This window comes from Aricia agestis, chromosome 21, assembly GCF_905147365.1.
Source record: "Aricia agestis chromosome 21, ilAriAges1.1, whole genome shotgun sequence".
Lineage (NCBI taxonomy): Eukaryota > Metazoa > Arthropoda > Insecta > Lepidoptera > Lycaenidae > Aricia > Aricia agestis.
Window position 1 is genome coordinate 5,082,002 of NC_056426.1, and position 12,334 is coordinate 5,094,335.

Here is a 12,334-nt window from a genome sequence, read left to right on the forward strand (position 1 = left end):
TAATATGATTCATTTTCTTTTAAATCGTAAAATGCAAGTCTGCTTGCAATTCATGTCTCCAACACGACAAGTCTTTAAATGAACGTGTCGAAAAAAGGAACTAACGCTGCCATCATACAAAAACGTCATTTTTGACAGTTCTCCTTTACGAGCAGCGCCACCGCCCACGTTCATATTTAATTGTAGTAATTCGTACTAATTTGACATTTGTCAGTTTGACAGTTTTGACAATTCATTTGCTGAATTGACGAGAGGAATTGCTAAATGTGCTCATTTTAGCCCCGCTGATGTTATGATAATACATCTTTTTATCTGATGTTATGATAATGCATCTGTTTATCTGATTTAATTTTAAATGACGCATGGTCATAAAATAAGCATAATATAAAAACATATGAAAGTCCTGCGTATGATTTCTCGCTAGTCGTGTCGGTTATCCATCTCACTGAGTCACGAAGGTAAATCTACTACTTATTGGTTTTACCATAAATTGGTTCGATAATATATTTCTTATTTCCGTTACGGGAAAAACAATAACAAGAAAGATGGCATTACAATAAATGAATAATAATAACTGTCCTCATGACATTAATAAGGCTCGTGTATTATTGGTTCGTGACACATCCATACTAATAATATCACTAATGTGAAAGTGTATCTGTTTCCTTTGTACATACCGCCGAACTGTTTTAGGGAAATTGCAGTCAGTACAGATACTTTGAATCCTAGGATAAAAACAATCAACTATTTACTTCCGGGACACAAAAGTAAAGCCGCCTAAAGGCACAAACCCGGCGGGTTAATGCCGGCGAGCAAACCCGGCGGCTTCTGAATGTTTCAATTCGGACGCCGGCCCGGCGGCTACGGGCAGCGGGCAACAGAACGACCGGCAAGTTTGTTTGCCTTGGCCTTGCCCGACGGGTTATGCCGCCGGGCCGGCGGCTTTGGTGTGCCGCCAGTAAGCATGTTTCAAAATGAGGCCACCGGCCTTGCCCGGCGGGTTGTGCAACCGGGCCGGCGGCTTTGGTGTGTAGACAGCTTAATGTTTCTATACCGGTTTAAGAGCGAAGAGGTAACTGACAGACAGACAGACGTAGACATACACAGACAGACACACACACACACATACGTGGGAGAGCCATGCTTAGGTATGAATGGGCCGGCTCGACCGGAGAAATACCACATTCTCATAGAAAACCGGCGGGAAACAGCGCTTGCGCTGTGTTTCGCCGAGTGGGTGAGTTTACCGGAGGCCCAATCCCCTACCCTATTCCCTTCCCTACCCTCCCATATTCCCTTCCCATCCCATCCCTACCCTCCCCTATTACCCTATTCCCTCTTAAAAGTCCATGGGCGACGGAAGTTGCTTTCCATCAGGTGACCCGTTTGCTCGTTTGCCCCCTTATTTCATAAAAAAAAAAAACATAGACAGACAGACAATATATTATATGTATGATAACAATGATGCTTCCCACATCGGTTTTAACGACGATGGTCGGTTAAATTTAAACCAGGCTAGCCACGCAGGAGTAATTTTTCAGTGCGCATCTCCATATTGCTTCATCAAAAACGTTTCCCTCTCTGTCGCAGTCGGGTAGTTGAATTTTAATTGCAAATCCGCCGGCAAGCGACCACCCTAATACTTATGCTAAACGCAGCGCTACCTAGCAGAGAGCTTTTAAAGCCTTATTTTTATTCCAACAATGATTAAAACCTAGGATTGCTTAAAGGGCGAGGTTATTATGCGCTGTCATTTCATTATTCCTGAGGTAAGAGCTAGATTTCTAGGTAAAAGTGTAATAACGGTTGTAAAATTCTCATAAAAAGACCAAAAATATTATATTTTTTTTTATGACATAAGGGGGCAAACGAGCAAACGGGTGATGACACCTGATGGAAAGCAACTTCCGTCACCCATGGACACTCGCAGCATCAGAAGAGCTGCAGGTGCGTTGCCGGCCTTTTAAGAGAAAAGGGTAATAGGGAGGGTAGGGATGGGAAGGGAATAGAAGAGGCGATTGGGTCTACGGTAAACTCACTCACTCGGCGAAACACAGCGCAAGCGCTGTTTCACGCCGGTTTTCTGTGAGAACGTGCTATTTCTCCGGTCGAGCCGGCCCATTCGTGCCGAAGCATGGCTCTCCCACGTATAAAATTATCTTGTAAAAAAAAGTGTGCCTATCTGTATGTGTGTTATCATATTTTTATTCTTAAACAGTGAAGACGACTTTGATGAATACTTCCTTTGCAACGAAAGACTTAGCAAATAGGCCAAAGGATAATTATTTTCATCCTTGAAAAATGTGCAGTTCCCGTGCATTATAAGCTCAACCAAATCGCGGAGAACGTTGCGTATTTAATTAGCACTAGATGTTGCCAAAACAAGCCAAAATTAAGGCTTTGTTTGTTTTGGTAGCAATTATCGTAGCAGCGTTACGGCGTAGCACCGCTACGGCGTAGGCGTGCTACGACGTAGGCGCTATCTTTCGGTACTTCGATTCTACTATATTACGCAACGCCTCCGTGGTCCAGTAGTATAGAGCGCGGCTCTCGACTCGGAGGTCGTGGATTCGATTCCCGCGTTGGAAACATGTTATTTCCAAGTTTGGTTAGGACAATGCAGGCTGATTACCTGATTGTCTGACAAGTAAATTAATCCATGCGTCGGATGGGCATGTAAAAAGTCGGTCCTGCGCCTGAACTCTCGCCGGTTGTGTCGGTCTTCCGTCCCACTGGGTTATGAGAGTAAAGGAATAGAGGGTGCCCTTGTGTACTGCGCACACACTTGGGCACTATAAAATAACCCTGAGCAGCTGGCCTGGTTTCAATGAAACGCCACCGTCACCGAAACCGATGTGGGAGTTATTATTATGCAACGTCAATGCAGCTTCGTCTCTTGCTTAATCTTGGGGTCTGTTTATATTGCATTGAGATGCGATGCGATGTATTTAACTGACTTCCAAAAAGAGAGAGATTTGTTCAGTTGTAATTTTTTTTATGTACCATTGTATCAGGCTGTCCATGAGGGTCAATTCTGACCGCGACTTTTGTATTGAATTGACAGAATTCCTGAGCGTGAGACGTCTCGCAAATCTGTCAAATCCATACAAAACTAGAAATTTAATGCATCTACGCGTTGTGGTCTGAATTGACCCTTAGCCAGCCAGCCCATCAATTCAATGTGTTATAATATAATATAAGTACCTGAAGGACTTGTGTTACGGGTACCAGACAACAGAAATATATTTAATACTTTTATACTGTACAATATACATTTTTTACAAGATTTTTATTATATGATACACATCCATGACCCAGGAACTTTGAAAACTTTTTGTTCCGTCAGCGGGATTGGTAGCTCAAGCCGAATTCGAAGGGTTCGCTTCGAATTCGGCTTGAGCTACCAACAGCTCACCAACTGAGCCACAGAGGTCGTCAAATGTGTATCATTATAATGGTACCAAATCTTCGACGGATAGATAGATAGAAAGATAGGTGGCCGATGATGTATGACGGTGCACAAATGGACTCTGTTTTGATATGGAGATATGAATATATGATTGATTGTGTTGGTAAGGGAAAAAAGTAAAATATACAGTCTTTCTGTCCGACTGTTTGTTATATCTTCACGATTAGGGTCGGTTTATGTTTGTTTTGCTACTTTGTAAACATGAACTTTATTTTCTTCACAAGAATATACACGTGGTATTCAAAGAATTGCCGCACGCGGTGTCGGGATACCTATTCCAAATTTGAATGGCTTATTATGGCTAATTATTTATGTCGCCCCGTCACGTGACAATGTGAACTGACCCTTAATGTCAATTCAGACTGCAACACGACGCGCAGATGCATTTCTAAATTTATATGGATTTGACAGATTTACATTACGTCTCACGCAATTGAAATCTGTCAATTTCATACAAATTTAGAAATGCATCTACGCGTCGCGTTGCGGTCTGAATTGACCCTTACCCTAAATAAAGGAAGTTCCATACGAATTATGTGACATCATTGTATGACATCACACGGGTAGTAAAAATCATAACGTGCCCTCACATGTTATACTTGACAAAGTTTTTTTTTTTTATGAAATAAGGGGCCAAACGAGCAAACGGGTCACCTGATGGAAAGCAACTTCCGTCGCCCATGGACACTCGCAGCATCAGAAGAGCTGCAGGTGCGTTGCCAGCCTTTTAAGGGGTAACAGGGGAGGGTAGGGAAGGGAATTAAAGGGGAGGGTGAGGAAGGAAATAGGGGAGGGTAGGGAAGGGAAAAGGGTAGGGGATTGGGCCTCCGGTAAACTCACTCACTCGACGAAACACAGCGCAAGCGCTGTTTCACGCCGGTTTTCTGTGAGGACGTGGTATTTCTCCGGTCGAGCCGGCCCATTCTCATCCGGCCGCGTCAAAGTTCGTCCAAAATTAGCACACGATTTAACATCGCCGCAGGCTTTCAAGCATAAAATTATAATAGAAGTATCTGAACTCTACTTGTCTAATGGACGCACTCAGTTTAAAATATACCGCATATTCAGACCGCAACGCGACGCTTAGATGCATTTAAAAATTTATATGGATTTGACAGATTTGCAAGACGCCTCACGCAATTGAAATCTGTCAAATCCATACAAATTTATGCCGGGCCGCGCCTCGCCTCGCCTCGTCACGTTGCGGTCCGAATTGACCCTTAAACTTAATAGTTGAGACGGGACGGGACAGCATCCGTCGGGCCCGTTGGTAATAATATGATTTAATATAACCGCTCTATTGGTAATACGCTAGACGCCGCCGGCTGGCCCAAAGACCCGAATGCCGATATTGGATAATGTATAATGTGATATTGAAGCGATATTCGCTTAAGATGATGTGACAAAAGGCTCATATACTTGACAGCCTCTATGAGACTGATTATAGTTTTATGACACGCGTTTTTGCGTCGCGTCGGCTGATGTCCCAAGATTTAGGGGCAATTCAGCCGCAACCGCAACGCGACGCGTATATGTATTTCTAAGCCCAATAGCGCACTAGCGGCTAGGCCGCAGCGGCCAGGTCGCGGCGGCCATCGAGAGTAATATGGTGTGGCCGCTGGCCACGTGGCGGCCAGGTGCGCGTGGTCTATGGCGGTTTCATACTAAGGTATATATCTAGTTGGCCGCCACGACCTGGCCGCTAGTGCTGGCCTAAATTTGAACTGAATTGACAGATTTAAATTGCGTGAGGGTGAAGACGTCTTGCAAATCTGTCTAATCCATACAAATTTAGAAATGCATCTACGCATCGCGTTGCGGCCTGAATTGACCCTAAAGTCACGGAAAATATCTAGTACTCAATGTAGGTTTAAATAATAAAATATACTTATAAACTAAAATTAGCTAGACTTGAATCGACCATTTTGCCCAAACAAAACAATGTTATGCGAGCAAATGTTAATTACCCAGTTAGTTGCACAATATAAATGTTATTCAGTAGAGTAATTCAGCCTGTGTTTTAGAAATGGAAATTCATCAAGAAAAATATAAGTACGGCGCTACTATTTTAATCCCACGATACATCAGCTGTAATGCAGTCTACATCCTGTCAAACAACATGATACTAAATACTGTAAATACACATTTTTACAATGGACATAAATTTAAATTTCGGTTGATTTATGATAATATTTCGATACTTTTAAAATTATTGAATTATGTAAGCCATAAATGCTACGGTCTACCGAAGAGGTACACACAGGTACAGGTATACCTGCTCAGGTAGACCGGAATGTGTGTGAGAATAGACCTGTGCAGTCTTTTGGACTTACGCAGGCGACCGGTGCAAAATCGAAAATCAATTATTTCGACTGACACCCGCGCAGGCATACAGGTGTCGTCTCCGGTAGACCATAGCGTGTATGGCAGCCATTATAGTAAAAAAAAGCCTATTAAGATTCCAGCGCAAGTAACGTGATACTCCATTTCTGCTATTTAAAGTTTCTGAAATCACGACTGAATGCGAACGATTTCTATGTTTTTATGAAAATGATCTACCGTATATAATTTATACTGTGGTCAGTATTTAATGAGAACTAATTGCGGGCTATCAAATGCACAACGGGTTTATCTGTCAATGGCAAATTTTGGCCTGCGGTGGTAGCCGCTTACCGTAATTATATTTCGCCCGCGGCCCCGGGAAACACACTGGAAACCGGACATTTTGACGTTAAAGTAGCCTTTGTGAATTACTAGCTGTGAGAAATTCTGCGCAAACATACAATATGCCTTTATTTACACGCAGGTATCGCCTCGTGAACTGACTCTTTGGCACACATATTTAGGGTCAGGTGACATTGCAATGACGTGGCGATGCGATTTACATCGTAATGAGTACTTATATTAACCACGCATACTTAACGCTCACAAGCATAGTTTGATATTCAATATGGTGTGAGTTTCTTTTGGGGGGCTTCCTTGCGTAATTTCGGCCATTAAAGCCGCAGCGCCAGCTGTTGCAGCGGGCGCTTAAACGGCCATCAATCATCATCATCGTGACGCCGCCGGCTTGGGGAAGATCGAAGGTGAATCTAATATTATACAGTGTGTAACAAAAATAAGTGATAATACTTTAGTGTATGTACGTGTTCCTTGTAGAGAGTTCACTGTGAAACTAGCAGCGCTGAAAGACGAAAAATTTTTTTCACTTTTGTATGGACAAGGGCGCGAGCGTCACGAGTTTCCCCATACAAAAGTGAAAAAAAAATTTGGTCTTTCAGCGCTGCTACTTTCACAGTGAACTCTCTACAAGGAACACGTACACACCCTAAAGTATTATCACTTATTTTTGTTACACCCTGTATAAAATTCTCGTGTCACAGTTTTCGTTGCCATACTCCTCCGAAACGGCTTGACCGATTTTTATGAAATTTTGTGAGCATATGGAGTAGGTCTGAGAATCGGCCAACAGCTATTTTTCATACCAAAAAAAAAATATATGGCAAAACAACGTTTGCTGGGACAGCTAGTTCGTTTATAAGTTTTACATCAAAAATGAAGAGAAAAATGTAGACATGACGATATAATTTTAGATTATTTACACGATAAAGAAAGAATGTTTTGGTCTATGGAGAGACGGATGGACGGACAGACAATGAAATCATAGGGTCAATTCAGAGTTTAACGCGACGCGTAGATGCATTTCTAAATTTGTATGGATTTGACAGATTTGAAAGTCGTCTCACGCAATTGAAATCTGTCAATTCAGTACTTTGGAAATGCATCTACGGGTCGCGTTGCGGTCTGAATTGACCCTTAGCCCGGGCGCGCACTAGCGGCCAGGCCGCAGCGGCCAGGTCGCGGCGGACATCGAAAGTAGATGGTGTGGCCAGGCCGCTAGTGCGCGCCCGGGCTTAGGGGTATGTAAACAAATGAGCCGACCGCGATTTGACGACACACCATCGTGTCCGTCACGTTATCGCTCTCCAAGCAATATCGTATCGCATACTGTGAAAGGCACCTTCCATAAAGCCCTAACGACATCTTATCATGACACGACGGGGACATCTCGCCCGACTTGCACTCGACCGTTCCGTTATCAGCTTATAAGCACACAATGAAACAGAAAAATGCGACCGAAGCAGAAACACCGCGTAAACCCGAGAGAGATTCTTACCGAAATTATTAAGAAAATACTTCGCGATACGCCAATATGGACCGTGTTACAACGACGTAAGGCTTAGTTCGGATTGAGCCGGCAATAATCTCGAATCAATTCGAAGTATGTCATGCGAATACTAGCCTTGCTGGGGTGACCACAGTGGAAACGAATTGCGGATATGGTGTTTTTGAAGTAACAACTTCTTTGGCAATTTTAAGCTCTTTGGGATGAATAAAAAAGAGTCCCCTCCGTCCTATTTTGAGATTTTACTATGAAAGTAGCAGCGCTAAAAGAGTTATTTTTTTAATTTTTATGTGTGCGAATTCATGGCGTGTAACAATAAGACTTAATAAATAATTACTTTTTTAAATTTTGTGTAGACAAAGTCATGACATAAGGTGATTTCTCAGAGAAACATAGAAGTTATAAGTAGCCGAAGCAGCCGAAACGACGGGATTAATAATAATTAATAATAAAAGTGCTCCGCGACAAAATCCATAAGTGTTTCAACCTTATAATATCATATAATATAAGTAACTTTTTCAGCCCTGTTACTTTTATAGTGGACTAATGGAACATAATATTCACATAATTGCTTTTTTTTACGCTGCACATCTTACCTTTTTCAGAAACTTTGATAGCAAGAATCTTACGCTGTTTGTGTGGTCACCCGGAGACAACTAGCTTATATCGATCCGGCCTACAACCACTTAATGCGATGCTATCTTTTTTATAGCACGGTTCGAACAAACCTTCATATTCATTTAGATAAGATAGGGTTGATACAATTGGGTTTTTATTAACCGAGTTTATTAACTGGGTTTCAAATAAAACCTTTTATAGTCTCGTTTGTAAAAAATAAAACTTACTGGAGGATAAGGAATATAAAATAGCAATCAGATGAATACTATCTTCCCTTTTCTCGGGATTTTCTTTAAATATTTTCCTTTAATAATATTATTATGTTGCTATATTTAATTACAAGATTTAAGTAATTATTTTGATCATAAAAGTTTTATTTTTTACAATAGTAGATGACCAAACTTCATTGCGTGAAGTCTATACATTTTTCTATATACCTTTCCCGGGACTCTAAGTATCCATATTCCAATTTTCAACAAAATCGGATCAGCGGTTTAGGCGTGAAGGGGAGAACAGACCGGCAGACAGACAGCATTTTCGCATTTATAACATTAGTAGGTAAGTATAGATTTATGTGCGGTCTTTTTTTTTAAATGAAATAAGGGGGCAAACGAGCAAACGGGTCACATGATGGAAAACAACTTCCGTCGCCCATGGACACTCGCAGCATCAGAAGAGCTGCAGGTGCGTTGCCGGCCTTTCAAGAGGAAATAGGGTAATAGGGAAGGGTAGGGAATTGAAGGGAATAGAGGAGGGTAGGGAAGGGAATGGGATTGGGCCTCCGGTAAACTCACTCACTCGGCGAAACACAGCGCAAGCGCTGTTTCACGCCGGTTTTCTGTGAGAGCGTGGTATTTCTCCGGTCGAGCCGGCCCATTCGTGCCGAAGCATGGCTCTCCCACGTAAAAACGCCCGGCGCTTACGCATACACTCAAACCGATCGCGTCGCGTTTGTACAAAAGTGTTATACCGTTTTGTGCTGTGTCCCTAACAAGCCTCCTGGCTTTCTGCCCGTTGCGTTTGCCAGGATTTTTTGGCAGACATTTTGTGTGTAAGGATTATTTTAAATTGCTACATTCAATTTGTGTGAAATTCTGCCAAATTGTATGCTACGGAGATACAAGATATCGCGTACGTGTCCAGAATTGATACGATTTATGTGTCGTGATAAAAGTTTTTTGATATTTTACTGTCTTTAAGATACTGCAGTTTTCGACTACAGAGGATTATAATATTATTATTATTCTAGATAACCCGGTTAACTTCGTAGCACTTTAATATAAACCTTCCCTGGACTTCCACAAACATTAAATTAGAATTAGTCAAATTGGTTCAGTCGTTCGCGAGTTTTAGCGAGACTAACAAAGCTTAAAATTTATTTATATAGACGATCGTTGTTTTACGTCCGGTCTTCTATAAGGCCGTGTTATAAAATCAAATTAAGGGTAGTCTCAATCTGCTGCCGATCGCCTGTTGCGTTGCTGTCGCAAGGTAATTAAGGTGAGGATGCAGCGTTTTAGATTGCTTGTTTTCTATGAGAGACCAGCTCGGCCTCTCATAGAAAACAAGCAATGGGACAGCAAAAAATGTAAAGGGCGTAAGCGACAAAATGGTTTTTGTCGCGTTATTTAAAAACCATTAATACATTTCATATAAGCTATGGCAAATTAAAGTGTATGCTTGAACCAATTTATGTACAAATTTTGGAAGCTTAAATCACTCTCCTCTGTTGGTAAAATAGGAATCCCTTTTTTACAGAGGTCTTATTGATTGATTATTCTGTGTTATAAAAGTTGACCAATCGTGTTATGCTATGGGTGATTCAAAGACAAATACATGATGAATACTGACAATGAACTTTAATTTCTTAGCTTTACTCATTGCTGAGAAAAATCGATATCGCTACAGCCAAATTATCAAGGCGTCGCCTTAAGCGTCTTGCGAGTTGCGACAGCAATGCAACAAGCTACTGATAGCAGATATTGTTTAATTTTCACCTGTCTTATTTCTGTTGCAAGTTACAAATGCTGCTCCCTCCGCCTCCCCATAATATTAATTATATGTCTCTCTGTCTCAAGAACGCGCAGCACGATGCTTATGATGAATAATAAATAACCTATATTTATGAGCGGAAAAGCGAAAAAAATACATCGATAAAACAGTCCTAATGATGCCCCTCTTGAAATATTACATTTCGAATGATTATTGAAGTCGACGAAGAGAGGGTGGCCTAGGGCTGGCAAAAATAAAATAATAATAATTTCAAAAAAGCAGTAATTAAAGAATAATGAGCTAAGTGCAAGTTGGACTCGCGCACGAAGGTTTCCGTATCGTTATAGAGCAAAAATAGGAAAACAATAATAGTGTATATTTGTATAGGAGCCCCCTATAATTATTTATTTTATTAAAATTTTATTATTAATTATTTAAGTATAAATACAACTGAGTATTTTGTGAACATTTCAAGTGCCTACTTATTGCTATTATTGACATCGAGCAAAAAATAGCAAAAAAATTACGTTTGTTGTTATAGCGGCAACAGATATACATAATCTGTGAAAATTTCAGAAATCTAGCTGTAGCGGTTCTTGAGATACAGCGTACCCATAGGGTAAAAACGGGACCCTATTACTGAGACTTCGATGTCTGTCCGTCTGTCTGTCTGTCTCTAGGCTGTATCTCAAGAACCGCCATAGCTAGACTAGCTAACTCAAGAACAGTAATAGTAATTAGAGAGCTGAAATTTTCGCAGATTAATAAATGTATTTCTGTTGCCGCTATATCAACCAATACTAAAACAAAATAAATTAAATATTTAAAGGGGGCTCAGGTACGGAACCCCTCGTGCGCGAGTCTTACTCGCACTTGGCCGATTATTTATTCCTAAGCAGTAACTCGAAATCATAATAATATAAGTAGCAACTTAAAGCTTCAAAAACCACCACACCACAAACGCCACCACATGTAAAAACAAGTAAAGAAATAGCGGCATTTAATTTAAATTTTCAAACATAAACCCACAACATCTCAAGACAATATTTAATATCACAAAGAGGCATTTTTACAAATCCTACGAATTGTGAAGCGCGCACACCGTATTAATTTTCCAAGAAAAGTTACTAATAAGGTTTTAATAACGTTTTTACGCTCCCGTTTTGATCCTCACGTTTACTTAAATATTATAAAGATTTTATCTAAGGAAAATTTTGATAACGAAATTGTTGAATTTTATCAACCCCCGACAAAAGGGAAGATCTACTTACGAGCTTTAAGTTTAGGTATGACAAAGTTAGCGACTCATGCTGATTCTTTGTAACTTTAGTAATATTAATTTTGTTAAAATGGGTCCGCCCGAACGCGTGATTTAGTGGCTATGCCGCGACAGTACTTTGGAAATGCATCTACGCGTACCGCGTTGCGGTTTGAAATGATCCCTTAAGCTAATTTCTTTTCTAATTTTAATCCTGCGGCTACGAATAATAAAACCTACGGAAACGTAACTCCCATACTTCAACAGCTTCGAATACCGTTCTTTTTCGTACACTAAAATAATATGGCAATAGCTACGGAACACTAACATTCAATTTTAAGAGCCCATATGACCCTAACTTGAGTACATACTTTAACCTAGATCTCAAAATCTGTAAGGTCTAGAAAACTGATTTTTTGACACAAGTAACTTCAGTTCATAAAGATTATATATATATATATATATATATATATATATATATATATATATATATATATATATATATATATATATATATATATATATATATATATATATATATATATATATATTACATAAAGATTTTTGAGTAATCGTGTCGTATCTTGAGTAAATGCTCAAGACGAAAACACGATTACTCAAAAAATGCTCGATAGTTTCTTTTTTACAAAAAACCTTGTTTTAGACACATTTTTGCTTGGATCTTCGAAGTTTGCTGTCTTTTCTTTAGTATTTTTTAATATCTAAAAAGGTATTGATAAAACCTAAATTTGCTCAAAACACTTTTTTCATAATCATTATAGTCCGTCTTTTATTCAAGTAAAACCAACTC

At 40.2% G+C, this 12,334-nt stretch overlaps 1 protein-coding gene and 1 long non-coding RNA gene across 2 annotated transcripts in view; one reads left to right on the plus strand and one right to left on the minus strand.

The window, feature by feature from the left end:
* LOC121737684 (octopamine receptor Oamb) overlaps nt 1-12,334 on the minus strand; it is a 168,585-nt gene that overhangs the window by 101,991 nt on the left and 54,260 nt on the right. The window lies entirely within an intron of this gene.
* Nucleotides 10,917-11,071, plus strand: LOC121737685. The gene is made up of 2 exons (XR_006037177.1): nt 10,917-10,948; nt 10,979-11,071. It is a non-coding gene; the product is annotated as an uncharacterized LOC121737685 (long non-coding RNA).